Source organism: Eleutherodactylus coqui, chromosome 5 (genome assembly GCF_035609145.1).
Source record: "Eleutherodactylus coqui strain aEleCoq1 chromosome 5, aEleCoq1.hap1, whole genome shotgun sequence".
Lineage (NCBI taxonomy): Eukaryota > Metazoa > Chordata > Amphibia > Anura > Eleutherodactylidae > Eleutherodactylus > Eleutherodactylus coqui.
The window spans coordinates 83,594,286-83,606,570 of record NC_089841.1 but is presented as its reverse complement, the minus strand read 5'-3'; the positions used below and the strand labels follow the sequence as shown (position 1 = coordinate 83,606,570).

At 43.2% G+C, this 12,285-nt stretch overlaps 1 protein-coding gene across 1 annotated transcript in view; it reads right to left on the bottom strand.

The window, feature by feature from the left end:
* Positions 1–12,285, bottom strand: part of IPO11 (importin 11) — a 450,706-nt gene that overhangs the window by 369,024 nt on the left and 69,397 nt on the right. The gene's annotated exons all lie outside the window — the stretch shown is intronic.

Here is a 12,285-nt window from a genome sequence, read left to right as displayed (position 1 = left end):
CTAAATCGGTGGGTGTCTACTGCGCAGGACCCCTGCTGATCAGCTGAGTGAACGCTATACTTTTAGTAGTGGCCATTCTGAGTACTGCAGTCTTGTCCCATTCACGTCAATGACACAGGTGTGCAGTACTCAGAACAGCTGCTACGAAAAGTACAGCAGTCCAAGTACTGGAACGTAAATATAAAATTAACCACAATACTAGGAAATGGCTGCGTCCCCTTCAATCAGTTGATCAACTGGGGTTCTGGACGGTGGACCCTCACCGATCAGATATTGATGGCCTGATGATCCTGAAATAAGCCATCAATTTTGAAAACCTGTAAAACCCCTTTAAGTATCAGATATGGTGCAGTGGTATAATACGTTGGCGGATGCAGTATGTGGGACTCTCTCATGATTGGGAGGATAGACCATCAATTCTGAAAACTCCGGATAACCCCTTTAAGCTCTGCACAATGTAGCTGAGCTGTATTCAACTTTCCTTGTAACAAAGCGAGTACATTTGGCATGCAGCGTCAGTCCCCATGGTTACAAATGTTTGAGCATGGACGTTATCTAATCCAGTGTATTCCCGGTTTCCATTGGCACTAGGTAGTAAAGAAGTGCAGACAGTGGAAAAGACAAATGAACACATAACTGCAGTGAGCAGCACTCGAGTAGCGATCATCCATCACATAATATGAGAACTTTAATCATTTGACATAAAAGCGGAGGACTCGTGGGGACAGTTGTACCCGGTGTTCTGTTTACTCCGATAGATCCGGCAAGACGCAGTTTGGTCACGTTTCACCTGTTTACGTTTATTGCAGCCGCTCTCGTTTATGACTATTACTCTTAACGGCAATATTAGAAGCGACTTATCTTGAATGCAAAAACAAATTGCTTAGTTAAATCTGGTGCTAGAGGAACACAAACATTTCTCATGAGCCTGAGACACTGGGACATTGCTCGTCGTAACCAAAATTGCGTGGGTGTCTTTTATTTTCCTAGCTCTATACTCCTAATCTGCGCGGTACAGAGGATAAACACTCCGCCAGCACTTACATGACAGGCTGGGTTTTTGCAAAAATGAACTCTTAGAACTTCGAATGTGAGCTGGAAAAACCAACAATGCGAGGAGTCGGGGAAAGGATCGCAGCCCTTGACCAGTAGTATTCTTCTTATTGCTAACTTGAGGGCGAATCTTTGACTTTACCTCATAAAGCCAATGTCAGTAGCCCAGGCAAGTAGTAAAAAACCAGCCTATCCGAGTATGCGCATTTTAATGTCAAAGGACCTACACCTACGATGCAAAGTGCCCCACAGCAACAGAACGTGAGGTTTTTCACATTTGATTTTGGACCGCTCAACTTTTTGAGACTTTAGAGGGAAACTTCAGGGTATTTGAGGTACAGGGAACTACAAAGGACATGGTAGAACGGATATGTGTCATGAATTGTCTGCATTGTATATATGGATTCTATAGGCAATTCAGTTGGCGATCTATGTTCAGCTAATTAAAGGAAAATGTCAATTAAAGCGGAGTAGAAATGTCTGCTATGTTTTAGCAAATACTTGTATTCCTCATAAGGCTAATTTCACACAGGTGAGTGCGATATTGGGCCGTGATACTAGCGATACTTAACCCGATATCGCGCTCGTCAACATGCGATGTCCCTGTGCATGCGAGGCGTTTTTGTGTTGCGCATAACTCCGCACATGCTGTGCGATGCTTTGCCAGCCCCATTGAAAACAATGGTCGATGCGAGGCGTTCCAAAAGAACACCCAAAGACATGACATGCTGCAATTTTTTTTCTGACATCACATTTTTAAAATAATTTTAAAAATCGCTAAATCACTCATGTGAATGAGCCCATTCAAAAGAATGGAGTTCATAGTTGCTACAAGATATGTCTCACAACGCACAAATCTCGTATGATTTTTTTTCAGCCGTGTATAGGACCATGCTGGGGTGTCTTTATCTACACTTTGCTGCTCCCTGTAAGTATATGAATACATTGAGGTGTTACTATTCCTTACTCTATAGGGTCTGTGCCAGAGGCCAATTTCAACAGTGTCATACAGGCGCATTTCTATGCAGGGAGAACAGCCGCAAATCCTGATCTGGCTGTTGGTCTGATTGCACCGCATAACACACTTTTTGTTACCGGATTATAACCCTTAGTTCCTGATGTCTTATGTCACAAATATTTAGAAAATATCTATCGGTAGCTTTGAACTTTGGGTTTGTGGCCAGAAAATCAATGTATTCAAGAAATTACTATCATGCAATAAAACTTGTGATTTTTACTTATTCTTGTTTGTAAAATCAGTAAACCTAATTCAAATCAAGTAACATTTAGGCTGGCTTCACATGGGGCGGAATTGCCGTAGAATTTCCTTGCAGAATGTCCGCACAGAAATTCCGTATGCATTCTTAGGCCTTGGTCAGACGGGCGTTTTTTTGCGCGATTTGCGCATGCGTCCGGCGATTTTATAAAACCATTGCTTTGCAATGGTATCGGACACATGAGTGCTTTTTATGCGCTCGTCCGATAAATTATAGAACAGAAATCGCAGATCGCACCTATCTGCAATCTGCAATTCCTGTTCTCTTCTCTATATGCGCTCAATGGGGCCGGCGGCAGCAGCGCCGACCCCACTGAGAACATATAGAAGACAAATCATTCTTCTCTGCCACAGCTGTAACAGCTGTGACAGAGAAGAACGATGTTTGCCCATTGAATTCAATGGAGCCGGCAATACAGCAGGTTCCACTGAAAGCAATGGGCTGCCGCCGATCGCAGGATGAATTGTCGGGAAGGGCTTAAATATAGAAGCCCTTCCCTGCAATTCATCCAGAAAAGTGTTAAAATAAAAAAAATATACATACTCACCTGCTCCCGGCAGCCGGAGTTCCGCTCGGCCGGCCTGCAGTGGGTGTGAAGGGGGTGTGAGTCAGACCTGCCCCCTGATTGGCTCAGCGCTGAGCTAATCAGGGGGCAGGTCTGACTCACACCCCCTTCACACCCACTGAATGGGTGTGAGTGAGACCTGCCTCTGATTGGCTCAGCGCTGAGCCAATCAGGGGGCAGGTCTGACTCACACCCCCTTCACACCCACTGCAGGCCGGCCGCGGGGAACTCCGGCTGCCGGGAGCAGGTGAGTATGTATATTTTTTTTATTTTAACACTTTTCTGGATGAATTGCAGGGAAGGGCTTATATATTTAAGCCCTTCCCGACAATTCATCCCACACTCGCCCGCAGCGCATTGGTTTCAATGGAGCCGCTGTATTGCCGGCTTCATTGAATGCAATGCGCTGGACAGCTCCGGCCCGTTTCTAATGAAACGCGGCTAGGAGCAGATTTTCGGGCGATTTTCGGGCACCAGTCACGCGATTTGCGGATGCGCATCCGTCATGCGATCCGCAAATCGCGCGAAAAAACGCCCGTCTGACTAAGGCCTTAAGCCAGAGACTAAGCAGCAAAATGGACCATATTTGCAAAAATGTCGTCCATGTGCTGCGGGCAGTCCGCTGCGGACAAGCCACGTGAAAACTGACATGCGACATGCAATTCAAATTCACAACATGTCAATTTTATTGCCGTTTCCGCAGCGGGGAGAGATTTCCGCAGTGGAATTCAGCCGGATAAGCTGCTGCAAACCTGCGTCGGACAGCACGGGTTTTGAAGCAGCCTTCCCACTGCAGAAATCTCGCAAATTTTTGTGCAATCCCACTGAGAATATGTCGCAAGATTTCCACTCTATTTTCACCCCGTGGGAACCCAGCCTAACATTTATTCATACACAAACACTACTAGGTAATTTATTTAGTTCCTAGTTTCGTGGCAGATTGTAAACAAATGTATCACTCCACATGGCACATTCGTCTGTCTTTGCAAGTCTGGAGCTGCCTGGAAATCTCAAGTACATTTTCTGTTATTTGCAAGAGACAATCAGATAAAGCATCCGCATTGGTTTTCCCATGGCCCCTGGACGTTGCAAATATAGACTTGCAACTTCTCGAGGCCATGGGAAAACCAATGCAGATACTTTGTCACACTGTGTTCTCAAGTATAACAAATTCTCAAGTATAACTCCTAGACTTGTAGAGTACCGCACTCTCAGAACATGTGCATGACCATGCCTACAGTGATCAAGCACTGAGGACAATAAGCTGAGTAGGTTAGGCCCATAATATGTAGATGGGAGGAAGTATAATAAATCCGGTGAATAGATTTAACATGAACTAATTTATCTTGAGCACTGACCAAAGGAGGGCCAGTGCCAGCCAATATGCCCCCACCATCTTCATAGTCCAGACCTGGAATGTCTAGCATCCATTTCTGGAGAGATTTCTCCCCTAACAGGGCAAAATTGTATGTTAAATGACTATAAAACCTAGAAATTGGCTTCACTATATGAGACAATTGGGCCATACCTTCCAAAAAAGTCAGAGAAAGAGGGATGGTTAGGCCACAAAACTGGGCTCTAACAGCTTGACGCAACTGGTAATAGATAAAATAGAAGTCCGCCAGTATATTCAAGCCTAGCTGCAGCTGCAAGAATGTACAAAACATACAGTCACTCTCAATGCCGATTCTGGAGATTGCTGTAAATGGTGTTGGCATGTCGCAGGAAAGACACTGGAATAAGTGTACATCTCACCAAGATGCTTAGCTTGGGTTTGATGAAAATCTAGTACACGACTTCTTCTTGGGTCCCAATTAGCTCAGCTGTTTCCACTGATCTTGTTGCTGACAAACGCTACATGCTATTACTAAGTAAGGGCTCCTGTCCACAGATCGTGGCATGCCGCGATTCTCCGCAGTGAGCCTATCTGTCAGATAGGCTCACCGCGGAGAACTGACAGTTCTCTTCCCTGCTCCCGGGCAGCAGAATATCACTAATGATATTCCGCAACGCCCATGGACAGGCGGTCTATGCAAAGTACTATCTAGATAGTGTCCCACTGGGCAGATGTTTTATTTCTGCTTATGGAACAAAGTTTACATGAGGCAAGCGGCTGCTTGTCACTAATTTTTCTATTGCTGGAATAAAATAAAGCTGGATGGACTTTACATGGACTGTGTGAGCTACTGTGTCCTTGCTGATCCCCAACCCCCAACGTAGACATTGCCACAATGGCCTAACTACGGATTGCACCATAGGGGAGTATTTGGAGACTGTTTAGCTTCCTCTCCAGGAGATAAATGGAGGACCGTGGACCATAGTTTAACCCTTTTCAAGCCACTATCTGACGTCTAAGGACATTATGATTTAAGGCTGTACAGCTCCGATGTTGGAAGTCATCCGTCAGGGTTCTCTTACTGTATATTGCCAGCCTCTCAGCTGTCGGAGCCTATCCAACGTGTCACCTTATGCAGTACTGGCTTTAGCAAGCAGATAGCGTCGTTTTATATTGGCAGAAAAACAGTAAGCCCCCTAGGAAAACCAGGATACAAATTGGATTGGAAAGGGGTTAAGACCTGACGTAATAGGGGCATGCAAGGTAATCATGGGAGAAGTAGGACCCCTCACAGCAATGACCCCGCAAATTCTAATCTAAACCAACCATCCTGCGCTCCAACTCAACCGTTGGATTGTAATCAGTCGTAGTCAGCTAACACTCTTATGTGTTGCTCAAAGAGTTTATGGACAAGTAGTAATAATAAAATTAGGTGGTGACTGGACAAAAGAGAACAGTTTGAGGGAATACTTGTTGAAAATTAGTTTGAAGGAGGTGTTTAAAAAAAAAGAGAGAAGATGCTTGTTGTCAAAGGTTGAGATGGATTAGGAGTGGGATGAACAAAGTTGTAAGATTGGGGATGAGGTAGGATGGGATTGGGTCAAGTGCACAGGTAATGGGATATGATTGGGAAATATTAGGGGGAAAAGTTTTTCAGCAGTAATGGTGGACAAGTAGATGCTCGATCTTCTAGTAGAATTGCTCTTTACAATCTTTGCAAAGATTTCAACTGGCATACCTATCAATAGGCAACATGGCAATGAAGAGCTTGCTTACTTCTTGTACTACTACATTTTCTAGTAATCCAATTCCTGTGTGACTTACATAGGTGGTTCCCTTTTAAAAATGGTCTCATTTGTGACTTTCTCCGAAAAATTTGCATGCACAAATGCATTTAGCAAACTCCCATTACCACTCTCTAAAATCACAGCAGGTGTAAGGCTCAGAAAGAAATGTTTCATTGATGAGGATTTCAATTACTGAAGCAAAATAATTATCTCTGTATTCTCAAGAAGAGATATATGATTATACCCTTTCTACTTTATCTACAAAAGTAAGACCGCAAAATATCAATATAGATGAAGCGCAGACATTTTTCAAAAGTCTTAATTTTTTTTTTTAACCATCAACTGTGAAAGTGCTCAGCAATAGACACCAATTATCACCGTGTGGTAGAAACCTGCATGGAAACTTGATTGGACTAATAGGCCACTTAAATGTAATGTAAGCAGGTATCACAGCATCTGCTCTGGTTTAAGTATTCAGTCGATGTACAAAATAAGAAAGTTAAGCGGTCATATAGGTGAGCTGGGGATGCCAGGTCATAACAAGCTTATTTCCTCTAAGGAAAGAGGAAAACATGAAATTTCACAGCAAGTGAACAGCCAATCAATATCCAATTGCAATACAATATTTGCACAGTGTAAAAATATATAGTCATTCATTGCCTCTGTAATATGTGGAGAGCTCCTGCATGTCAATTGTTTCTTGTTTTTTTTTACACAAAAGCTTTTGCTGATACTGTATCTGTGGACAAATCCCATGTAATCATTGCACCAAAAGATCTGCAGCTAGTAGAGATGAGCGAGCATACTCGCTAAGGAGAATTGCTTGAGCGAGCATTGTCCTTAGCGAGTACCTGCCCGCTCGGAAGAAAAGGTTCGGGTGCCAACGAGGATCGGCGGGGGAGAACAGGGGGGAACGGAGGGGAGATCTCTCTCTCCCTCTCTCCCCCCCCCCCCGCTCCCCCCTGCTCACTCCCGCTACTCACCGCTCACCCGCGCCAGCACCCAAACCTTTACTTCCGAGCAGGCAGGTACTCGCTAAGAGCAATGCTCGCTCGAGCAATTGTCCTTAGCGAGTATGCTCGCTCATCTCTAGCAGCTAGTAACTAATTTTCTTTTTTTTTTGTATTAATACATAAAGTTCTTTTTCTCGGCTGTGTCAATGGGGGACATAGCGAAGACCTTGGGTATAGATCCTGCCATTAGGAGGTGGACACTAAGCAAAGGAAAAGCTGGCTCCTTCTATCAGCTGTAGCAGTCCTGTAGCCACTCAGCTAAAATCAGTTTTAGCTTAGTGTTGATAGGAGGTAGACCTTCTAGTTGCAGGTCTAAGATACTGGAGTTCCTCTGACTTTTTGGATTCATAGGGTGACAGAATCCCCTTAATAAAAAAGGAAGGCGAGAAATAGAAAAGAATCAAGCTGGATGTTGATGCGACGGCATGTGGCACTTTCCTCTAGAAAGGCAAGTATGATGGCCATTAGTTTCCCTCATCCCAGCCCCGTTCTTCTCATTCCCCCTTCCTTAGCTTCCCTCTCTATGTGCGACGGGCTGTCTTGTGGCCAGAGAAGGAGGTGCCGTTACCTTCAAGTGATGTGGTCATTCCCCTGGAAGGGGGCCTTTTCTGGACTATGACATGTTTATGGAAAGTTCCCGATCCATCAGTCCCACAAGCGTTTTCTTCAGTTTGTAGTCTATTCGAATCCTTTCCAATTCAATGCCTTGCCATTCAGCCTAGTAACAGCTTCCCAAGTCTTCACAAAGGTCCTATCAGCTGTTGTGACGATTCTTCATTCCAGGGCATCATGGCGATCCCTTATCTGGATGATATATTGATTAAGGCTCCATCCCTAAGGGCCAATGCGGAGAACCTCATGATAGTGCTAGAAACGCTCTGTCATTTTAGCTGGTTTAACAATCGTCCAAAGTCCAAATTGGTCCCATCACATCTGCTCACCTTTCTCAGACTACTCTTCAACACAGACAAAGGTTCAACTTTCGAGGGACAAGTTTGCACTCCTGCAGCAACGAGGCAGCTTTCTGCAGTCATACACTCCTATCTCCATCCGCCAGGTTATGTGGGTGCTGAGACTCATGGAAGTTGCATTCAAAGCAATCCCATATGCGCAATTTCACGCTCACCCACTACAGCCATACTATCAGGCTGATTAAAACTGTAGCGCCCTTGATCCTCCCTCAGTCGGGCCATTGTTCCCTTTTTTGGTGGTTGACGTCATCCGACCTCTGTCAAGGAACTGCCTTCCTTCCCTTTTTAGGCCAGTGGGTGATCCTCAGCAGCTTAACAGTGCAGGGACAGTGGATCAACTCAGAAGTGTCCCTCCACATCAAGGTACTGGAACTCAGAGCCATTTGCCTATCTCTAACCCATCGGTCCCTGGGGTGCCCCACAACACTTCTGCTCTCCAGGTTTACAAGGCCATGACCTAGGCTTCCATTTAGACATTTTACAGGGTGAACACTTTTATATTTTCTGATGCGGCTTTAGCTCACGGGATTCTACAGGCGGCAGTAGCCTGGCGGCTTCACCAGTATTTTGGGCTCACCCTAAGTGATGCTGTTCAATGTCCCAAGGTTTTCACTATGTGCCCCAATGACACGGCTGAGAAAACAGGATTTTTTGTTACTCACTGTAAAATTCTTTCCTTGGATCTTTGTTGAGGGACACAGCAACACCAATTGTTTTGTGGAAACTGTCTGTTTCTCTGTTCTGAGATTCCCACTTTACTTCTTCTTTTAGTTGTAGGTTGTCTTTGAGTTATACATTTAGTTAGCTTTTGGGCTTTTGCATTCCTACTGCTTGCGTGTAAAAATGATTTATAGCTGGTAGGAGGAGTCATCTCCTCCTTTGCTCAGTGCTCGCCTTCCAGTGGCAGATGCTATACCCAAGATCTTCGCTGAATATCTGAGAAAAGGATTTTACGGTAACAAAAAATCCAGGTTTTGCCAAACTGCCCAAAAAATTAGAATAGCTTTTGGAGTCGTCAAATTGTACCTTGTTACGATAAGCAGGAGAAATCCTAATGCATCGTTATCCCCTTCCTTCTAAGTTATTGCTGGGACAGTTGCAATGATCAATTGGAAAGAAGTGGGGATCAACTGACGACACTGCCCAGCCTTGTTACAGGAAAGGAGTGTCTGACTGGTTAGACTCTACTTAAATCGTTTGGCCTCTGTAGTGTGGTGCAGTTGATAGCTGTAACAACACGCCTTCTATTCAGAATTATTTTTTGTAGTTTCAAGTACCTAGTTCTAATCCAGTCTTGTCCAGTCTGTCCTATTAGTTTATCTTGCTCCTTAAATTTCTTTTGTAGCCTGTACTTCCTAGTTGGTGGTTTTTCTAATCTTTTCTTGCTTGTTTCTGTCTGCCTTGGGTCATTTCAGCATTTGCTTCTTTAGCCTCTTGTTCTCAGTAATAGTGTTTTAGACAAGATCATTGATAGGGCCATCTTAAGGGTGTTTACAGACTGGTGTTGAGGACCAATGTCAGGGAGAGGTCAGTATTTCACTGGTTTTTATTTCGGTTCCATAACATCTGTTCCAGTGTCCACTACTAATTTTATTATATTCATCGTCATCATCCACCTCATAGCATTCTTTTTGTTTTCACTGTTAACCCTTTCCAATCCAGTGTCGATCCTCATCCAAAATTAAAATTTCCCTGCATAGCTCCCATGTCAGATGAGAGCCAGCACATGTTTCTAACAGTATGCAGGACAGTGCTTCAATGCGGGAGACTACATTTGTATGGAGGTCTGTCCTGTATAATGTTACATACATATGCAGAACAGCCTCCTACTTCAGAGGGCTGTACGGCATATCGTTAGAAATAGCTGTCGGCTCTCGACCTATGCAGGGAAATTTTAATGTAGGATGAGGGCAAACACTGGTTGGGAAAAGGTTAATTTTCAAAAATTGGTTTAATTGAGGTACTCTGCACACCCACTCACACTCCAAAAAAGTATTGATAGGTTAATTTGCTTTTCATTAAATTTGCCTTATATGTATCACATGGGAAATTACACTGCAAGCTAAACTAGGAACTGATGTGAGTGATTAGAATCGGAATATGTCAGGGTTATAGAAGCAATAGGAAGTGTGGCATCTTTATTAACTCTTTTCTTTCCAACATAAAGACGACAAAGAGCGCAAGGTTACTAATATGTTCTTCTACTTCCATTATGTAACTATAAATACATCTTTACTAGAGTTGAGCGAACATACTGTGCCGAGCTTGATGCTCATTCGAGTATTAGCGTAGTCGATGGTGCTCGTTACTCGAACGAGCATCAAGCCGTGTTTGACCCCGCCCCAGTTTTTGGCTCCTCCCTGCTGTGACGAACCTAGAAGGGAAACAAAAAAAAAGCTCGGCACCCGGCGTCCCACATACAAAAATGCACGAGTCTCCCATTGTAGTCACTGGGGTTCGTTACTCGAGTAGAGCTCTCGAATTTTACGAAAAGCTCCACTCGAATAACGCGGATCCGAGCATTTGGGTGCTCGCTCATCTCTAATCTTTACAATTAGTTAATTAAGCATACTGCTAGGAAGATGTTTAAAAGGTCACCTCACGTAGACATAACCTGTACTTATGTGACAATGTGATAACTAGCAAAAAAGCAAAAGCACTTTAACTAAAATTATATTTTTGCGCTAATAGATCCCTTTAAAGTTCTAGGGTGTCTCCCCCTCCTTTCTAATCTGCTGTCCACTGCCTGTTGTCGAGTGAAGTCTGTCTGCAGCAAACCAAGACACTTAAACAGATAACTGGAAGTGGATGAGGGTGTTGTCTCACTTGGGCCATAAAAGATAATTGAGAGGGGAGGAGGAGAGACCCACACAGATGTAGCTGCTGCAGCTTATAAATTATTCACTGTATTACAGCTACTGGAATCACATCTACACTGGTAAGTACTGCTGTGCACTGTCCTTGATGCTGTTATTTCTCTGTGTTACAGAGAGGTAGCAGAGAAAACTGAAAACTAGAAAAACAACCTGCATAGGCAATAACTGGTGAAAAATGCAGGATGTGTGTTATATAATGACCAGAAATGGTGTTATTCTTCACAAATGGCAGCTTATTCTGAAAAGTCACCTGAAAGTGTGGGTATGCTTTAAGGAAAGTTTGCAATCTGTAGATAAGAACTATTTGATTGTTCTTAATACTTCTTTGAGTGATGCAAGTCAAATACTCCGAGTCATTTGTGAGTCAGGTACCTACTTTTTCCAGTAGTCATGGTTGACAGCTTCTTCCTTCCCACACCGACAGAGAGAGCTGTAAATACCGGCTGTGGGTGAGGGAGCCCCACAACTCAGCAAATAATTGGACTGCCGGACTCATAACACCCACAGCAAAGAGAAGCTTGAACAAGTTTTTTTAACTATTACTACAAACCTTCCTTTCTGCATGCTCCTTTGTATGTTTTTTTACCTGTACCCGTGGGTTCATTACACATATTCTAAAGATTTCTTTATATGCTTTTGTTTCATTATTACTATTTGTGCACCAAAACTGCATAATCTATATGTACTACCTACTTATACAGCTACAGTATTATTTATAATGCAAGCGTCCAATGACATATGATAAACATAATATCTATTCCTTGCCATATATTCAAAGTTAGAACAGCTACAGATGCTTTTATTCTTCTAGTTGTGTCAACGTACACCATTCTTCCCTTCTCTTTTTAGTTTATTTTTTGTAAGGTTATGCAAATGTCAGTATTACTTAGTAAATTGCATTAATCCCGTCGTTAGTGGGCAGTAACTTAAATGCACATTTTAGACTTTTTTTTCTCATTATTATTACAGGGACTTCAAAGTCTATTTTATTTTAACACAAACTTATTACACAGCTCCCCCGTCTGGATAAACCTAGTAATTACAGTTCTAACAGGGGGGAAAAAAGCATCAGAAATATTGCAGATTAGTTCTATTATGTTTGTATATGTGAAAAACTAAACCCCCCTAAAACCTACAACAGCAGAAGACATAAATCAGATTTATCTGCTGTTCTGCTTCCAATGTGATAAGCCGTTATTAGATGGCTAACGGAGCTTCATGTCAACTCTCTCATAAGCAACATAAAAAGTCTTTTTGCCACTTAAATCAAATAAGTTCCTTGTGTCATAGCCTTCACAAGCACATTGCTATAACTACTGCTTTTGATTCATGTCACTCTCCGGCCTAAACTTCAATTACCCCAGCCTTACCGATGGATATATTACAAATTGTTGCGACATAGCGTGC